The sequence below is a fragment of the Pinus tabuliformis genome, chromosome 3_1 (genome assembly GCF_031772625.1).
Source record: "Pinus tabuliformis cultivar Carrire ecotype Pingquan chromosome 3_1, CPIR1, whole genome shotgun sequence".
Taxonomy (NCBI): Eukaryota; Viridiplantae; Streptophyta; class Pinopsida; order Pinales; family Pinaceae; genus Pinus; species Pinus tabuliformis.
Genome location: NC_142301.1, coordinates 389,709,872 through 389,717,272, shown reverse-complemented (window position 1 = coordinate 389,717,272; position 7,401 = coordinate 389,709,872). Strand labels below are relative to the sequence as shown.

Here is a 7,401-nt window from a genome sequence, read left to right as displayed (position 1 = left end):
TTGGCACTTTTGTACGGTGGAGTCATTGATTTGTGCTTAATACATGTGTTATCACTGAAAATGCTGTAGTTAAAAATTTTTAGCCTGGCTTAAAGAGTTGTTTTCGCAGCGCCTGAATTCTTTTCAGCAGTTTCGCAGCGCTACCTGTTTGAGTGTTTCGTAGCGTGCTACGAAACTGGATTTGTTCGAGTTTTCATTGAAGGCCAGACTTCAGGGTTAAACCTTGTATTCAAATGCATGAGAAGGATGAAGCAAATGATTAAAGTGAATTATTAACTGGAACTACATCAGCAATATAAATCAAGGTGGTAATGGAGAAGTGGCTCAAGGCTTTGCTGCCTTTTCTAATACACCGTTGCTTATTCTGTTTCCTCTTAGTCTATCATTTCAATGTTCACATAATGGTTGAAGAATGATTTGTCACCTTAAATACTGTTATTTGTGAGATCCCCAGAAGATTCCTCTGTGAGAGCAAAAATTGCAGCAGTTGCCACATTAGATGTCCTGGCAAAGAAATTTGTAGGGAACTTTCCCAGTACCTTTAGTGACTGTCTTAGTCCTGTTGTTGCAAATCTCACAGCAAATGATGTAGCCCTTTCCTCAGGTTGCTTGCATTGCATAGCTTCTTTTGTTACTGAACTTGGGCCACAAGTATTGGCTCATCTTCCTCACATTATTAAATATATCCTTAAGAAGACATGGCGGGTTTGCTTGTCTTCATATAAAGAGGCAACAGTGTCTAAGATGGCAGACTTTGAAGGAACACAGCTTCTGGGGAGCCTTTTTGATCTCTGTTCTTAGTGTTTTAGAAGTAATTGTGCAGAAGCTGGGCGGGTTCTTGAATCCATACTTGGAAGAAATTGTTGGTCTTTTAGTGTTGCATTCACAATTTACTACTGACTCAGGTTCAACAGTATGCACAAAGGCTGCTTCAATCTGCATTCTCATGTCTGAAAAGATCTCAGTGTGGCTTTTGCTTGATCCGATTGTTAGAATTTATGAAAGGCTGTAGAGAATGGAGAAGCTTCTGTTTCAGCCATTTTTGAAATGCTAGCAGTTGTCGCTTCTAAAATGGACAGACCATCTTTGTAACTTATCATGCAAAAATATTTGAGTTATGTCTGATAGCTTTGGACCTTCGTCATATGTTTTCGAGCCTCTTACACTATTATGGAGGATTGAACCCGCGTTATCAAAGGCAAACAGAGCGAAAAGTTGTAGAAGGACAATGGGATTTCCAAGAGCTAAGGCCGCTGCATTACTTGTATCATTTTGTCCGACAATATCCATATGGAGGAGGCGAAGGCAGATATGAAGAATGCAGTTCTGAAAGTGTTCATGTCGAAGGTCGAGGAAGCTAAAAGCCAGAACCTTATCAATATGAAGGTTGAATCAATTTTGGAAGATTTGTCTTCGGGATATTTAGAGAGTCTATGAAGAGACACGTCTTTTGGTCCCGTGGCAAATTCATGGAATAGCTTAATGTATGGGCGCAAGTGTTTGATGAAACAGACGTAGCTCATTATCATCGTGGCCTAGCATCATAAGACCTCTTTTTCTACGCAAACAGGTGGCAGGGGTGATCATAGTCACTGTTGTTATAATGAGACATCTGGCAATTATGTTTCCAGGAAAATGATCAAAATGCGTATCAATTCTGTTTTCAGCTTCCCAAATTATCGGCTTTTATTGGAAGCACGCCAGAGAAACTATTTTATAGGAATGACAACCTTGTTTCAAGTGAAGCAGTTGCTGGAACCCGCGCTCGAGGACATAATAGCATGGAGGATTTACAGATTGGACTATTGATTTCTTTGTGCACCTGTAGCAAAAAGGTTAAATCAATATGCTAAATATGTAATACAAAAGTCAGAAGCATAGCAATTTGGGTAGCCTGTAATGTAAACCGCTCTACATAATAGGTGGTCGATTCCCTAAATGTCAGTTGAATACCAGAGAGTTGTTGACGGATTGAGGTCGATTTGATTACTTTGTGTTTACTGTCGGTTGTTGGTATAATCGTTGTGGACCTGTGGTTGTTATATGCATTGAATGGAGCATATCATGGTACCGGTGAATGAGGGAGGTCGAGAGCGCCTGATGAATTAATGTGTTGTTGTGTATGAAAGTTGATTGTCATGTGGTTGTTTGAACAGAGTGTCTGCAAGCTGGATTTCTTATACCTGAAGGATGATGGATGGGCAAGCAGATGATGACTCACAATATAAAGATGGGGAATACAGGAATCTAATTCTTATTATTGGGATGAAGACAATACTATTCAACGGGTTAACTATCAGATAAAACGGGAAATATCAACCATGAAGTTGATTAAGCATCCAAATGTTGTCCAGCTGTATGAGGTTATGGCCAGTAAGACAAGAATTTACATTATACTTGAGTTTATATCTGGAGGCGAGCTCTTTGACAAAATAGTTAACCATGTAAGGTTGAAGGAAGATGAAGCAAGGAGATACTTCCAGCAGCTTATTAATGCTGTTGATTACTGCCATAGTAGGGGTGTCTACTATAGGGACTTGAAGCCAGAAAATTTGCTTCTGGATACATATGGAAATCTTAAAGTATCAGATTTTGGCCTAAGTGCACTGTCTCAACAAGTCAGGGATGACGGTTTGCTTCACACTACTTGTGGAACACCCAATTATGTTGCTCCTGAGGTCATCAATGATAAAGGTTACGATGGGGCAACTGCAGACTTGTGGTCATGTGGTGTCATCCTATTTGTTTTAATAGCAGGTTACTTGCCTTTTGATGATCCAAACCTTATGACATTGTATAAAAAGATATATAAAGCAGATTTTACGTGCCCTTCATGGTTTTCTTCTGGTGCAAAGAAATTAATTACAAGGATTTTGGACCCAAACCCTAAGACACGAATTACAGTACCTGAGATTTTAGACAATGAATGGTTCAAGAAAGGTTATAAGCCACCCAAGTTTAATGAAGAAGAAGATGTAAATCTGGATGATGTTGATGCTATTTTCAATGGTTCAGAAGAACATCTTGTTACAAAAAAAAAAAAGGAAACAAAACCAGAGGTGATGAATGCATTTGAACTTATCTCCATGTTCCAGGGTCTCAATCTTGGCAATCTCTTTGAAATGGACATGGGTATGGTTAAGTGAGAAACGAGGTTTGCATCTAAACGCCCTGCAAACAAGATAGTATCAAAAATTGAGGAAGCTGCAAAGCCTCTTGGATTCAATGTGTAAAAGAGAAATTACAAGATGAAGATGCAAGGTTCAAAGACTGGAAGAAAGGGTCATTTGAATGTAGCTACAGAGGTATTTGAAGTAGCTCCTTCTCTTTTTATGGTTGAAGTCCGCAAGGCTGGAGGTGATACCTTGGAATTTCACAAGTTTTACAAGACCTTTCGGCAGGCCTAAAAGTATCTCCAGAAAGCAGAGGAATCCGGGCATGCTGTTTGAGTTTGTTTTTAGGAAAAGCTATTGACATTGAAGCCTGGCAGCTAAACAGGATTATTTGCAAATTGTTGTTCATTTGTTGGAATGAGGAAGATCATTAATAAATGTAGCACAGTGTTAGCAGAAAACCAGTGAGGGGGACTGTGTTTTTAAATCACACAGCAGTTTCGTAGCGCGCTACGAAACTGCTGTAGGTGATGATTTTAAAAAGCACAGAGCAGCTAGTGTAATACTGTGAGCAGGAGTTGTGAAAGAGAGACATCTGTCTATGCCACCTACAGTACATTCAAAAACATGGTAGTACTTCATGCCTGGGGTTGTTAAATGATTTGGGAACATGTTGCTACACTTTCGGAGAAGGTTGGGAGACATAGACCATTATAATAGGAGCACACTTTCTGGTCATTAAATGAGCCATCAGCGCTTTCAAGCATCCCAAGTCAGCATTCATTGCATCCGTAACTCAGCCATATCAGATTAATTGAAGGAGGACAGCTGCCAAAGCATTCAAGAAAGTATCAAGTATACGAGGAGAATGAAATTAGTATTTTAGTTTGATTAGGATTGTGTGTAATTATAGTTCAGCATGTTTGTAATTAATGCATTAGTTAGTAGCATGTAGGAATAGTTAATAGCCACCTTCGAGGCTCCCCTCATGCTGGAGGAGGAAGCTCGAGGTGTTTTAGTTTGCTTGCCTATATATGGGCCAAGGTTAGATGTAAAAGGGTTGGATATTTTATAGAAAAACAGTGTTGTTTTGGGCCATTGTAAGACCTTTTGACAGTAATAGTAAAACAGAGTTATTCTCTTCTCAAGATTCTCGAAGGATTGTCATGGTCAAATGTAGTGATGATGTGTTATACTTTATGTTATTTTATGGTTTTTTGTTGTATGCAATCACTCAGAATTCATAATTATATGCTCTGACTTCCTGTGTATACAGCAAGCTATGTGTTGGTGGAATATGTTTGACATGTAATGCTAAGAGCCTTGATTTCCATGAGGTCACTGTGTTTTCCTTGTTTACTTGATATTATAGACTCCATAGCCCAATGAGAGCCAGTTTGATGTGTTTCCAACCAGTTATGCTTTCATAAGTGAATAAAGAGTTAGCCATCTAGTGTTTGAAGTATTTTATCAAGAATTGTGAGAGAGCCCTCTCTGATCAAAGAGGCTAATCTTTGGTCTAAAGATTGGTTGAAATAGTTACACGAAATCATGCTTGATTGCAGCCCTCGGTTGTGATTTTGTGATAACATTTTGGTGCGTCTGCCGGGAGCTTAAGATTGAATTTCTGAAGGTAGCAGGAGTTCAAATGATTTTCAAGGCTGCAAAACTACCTTGGCGACTCCATTGTTGAAGAATTCAAAGTTATATTCATGGTGATTCCACTGGAGTTATGAAAGACCCAGAAGCTGCCCTCCTTTGTTCAAGGTATGCATGCATAGATTTCTCAGGATTTCATGGTTTCCCAAACCATTTTCCCAAGGATGCATACTTTCTAAGGAATGGTCCAAAATTTAACGGTGAAGATTTGAGTTTAACCTTGGATCATATTTCAGATTTCTGTCATTTTGCTGAGCTTCTTAGAGTTAAACATGAGGATGTTTGCATAAGGTTATTTTATGATTCACTCCAAGGGAAATGCAAACAGTGGGTTGAATGCTTGCCTGCCAAGTCCATTAAGTCATTGCCAGACTTTTGGCTTATGTTCTTGGAGGAATGGATAGATAGGTCAGAGGTGGAAGTAAACTCTCCTTCAGTTGAAGGTTTTAAAACAGTGGAATGATGATCATAATAAAGAAGAAACAGATGAATCTTTTTCTTTGTCCCTGTCCTCATATCTGAAATCCTTTGACTGCAAGTCAGAGGATAAGATGAAATTTTTTGATGAATTTGCCAAAGACATTGAGAAAGAAATTGAAGGTTTAGAAGGACAAATTCAGGCATACAATTTTCATGATCATGATTATTATTCTCAAAAGTTTCCTGTTACAGAGCGCAAGGAGCTGCTTCCTCTCTCTTTCATGATTGAGGAACTGAACACTGAGATTGAAGATCAGTTTGCACAGCTTGAAAGTTTCAAGGAAGGACAAGCTGATCATGTGTTTTGGGATCCTATAGCTGATTACATGGAAGAGTTTTACTCTCCAGTGTTTCAGTTTTCCTATGAAGACCAGAGACTATTTCAGTGGCAGTGGTCTTTACACTATCACATTGGATCCGAAATCCGATACAGTCAGAGACAATTTCAGTGGCAGCGGTCATCACACTATCACATCGGCCCTGAACTCCGGGACAGTCAAAGAAATCAAATATCAGATGAGGCTAATGATTGGCTGCATTGGAAGTTTCATATTGATTGAGCTGAAGAAGTTGAAATGGTTAGGGTAGGTAGGTAGGTAAATTGCAAATAAGCTCAAAGTTGGCTGAGCATTTATTTTTCAGTAGCAGTAGTTTCTTTCTCCTACAGTCATGCTTGTCAAGCAAATTTTTGTTTGTCACAAATGGATAAGACACTGGAGCTGCATGTTCTTAGCGCACCACAAGGGCACACTATCCCAAGTGGAGCCACTGTTATCACTGAAAATGCTGTAGTTAAAAATTTTTAGCCTGGCTTAAAGAGTGGGTGTTTTCGCAGCGCCTGAATTCTTTTCAGCAGTTTCGCAGCGCTACCTGTTTGAGTGGTTTCGTAGCGTGCTACGAAACTGGGGATTTGTTCGAGTTTTCATTGAAGGCCCAGACTTCAGGGGTTAAACCTTGTATTCAAATGCATGAGAAGGATGGAAGCAAATGATTAAAGTGAATTATTAACTGGAACTACATCAGCAATATAAATCAAGGTGGTAATGGAGAAGTGGCTCAAGGCTTTGCTGCCTTTTCTAATACACCGGTTGCTTATTCTGTTTCCTCTTAGTCTATCATTTCAATGTTCACATAATGGTTGAAGAATGATTTGTCACCTTAAATACTGTTATTTGTGAGATCCCCAGAAGATTCCTCTGTGAGAGCAAAAATTGCAGCAGTTGCCACATTAGATGTCCTGGCAAAGAAATTTGTAGGGAACTTTCCCAGTACCTTTAGTGACTGTCTTAGTCCTGTTGTTGCAAATCTCACAGCAAATGATGTAGCCCTTTCCTCAGGTTGCTTGCATTGCATAGCTTCTTTTGTTACTGAACTTGGGCCACAAGTATTGGCTCATCTTCCTCACATTATTAAATATATCCTTAAGAAGACATGGCGGGTTTGCTTGTCTTCATATAAAGAGGCAACAGTGTCTAAGATGGCAGACTTTGAAGGGAACACAGCTTCTGGGGGAGCCTTTTTGATCTCTGTTCTTAGTGTTTTAGAAGTAATTGTGCAGAAGCTGGGCGGGTTCTTGAATCCATACTTGGAAGAAATTGTTGGTCTTTTAGTGTTGCATTCATAATTTACTACTAACTCAGGTTCAACAGTATGCACAAAGGCTGCTTCAATCTGCATTCTCATGTCTGAAAAGATCTCAGTGCGGCTTTTGCTTCATCCGATTGTTAGAATTTATGGAAAGGCTGTAGAGAATGGAGAAGCTTCTGTTTCAGCCATTTTTGAAATGCTAGCAGTTGTCGCTTCTAAAATGGACAGACCATCTGTTGTAACTTATCATGCAAAAATATTTGAGTTATGTCTGATAGCTTTGGACCTTCGTCATATGTTTTCGAGCCTCTTACACTATTATGGAGGATTGAACCCGCGTTATCAAAGGCAAACAGAGCGAAAAGTTGTAGAAGGACAATGGGATTTCCAAGAGCTAAGGCCGCTGCATTACTTGTATCATTTTGTCCGACAATATCCATATGGAGGAGGCGAAGGCAGATATGAAGAATGCAGTTCTGAAAGTGTTCATGTCGAAGGTCGAGGAAGCTAAAAGCCAGAACCTTATCAATATGAAGGTTGAATCAATTTTGGAAGATTTGTC

General features: G+C 39.4%; 2 pseudogenes; both read left to right on the top strand.

The window, feature by feature from the left end:
• The window catches only part of LOC149187360 (CBL-interacting protein kinase 32 pseudogene), a 3,207-nt pseudogene extending 2,195 nt beyond the window's left edge, over nucleotides 1–1,012 (top strand).
• A 1,266-nt stretch (nucleotides 1,013–2,278) lies between these two features.
• Nucleotides 2,279–3,407, top strand: LOC149187359 (CBL-interacting protein kinase 32 pseudogene; annotated as a pseudogene).
• The last annotated feature ends 3,994 nt before the right edge of the window (nucleotides 3,408–7,401 follow it).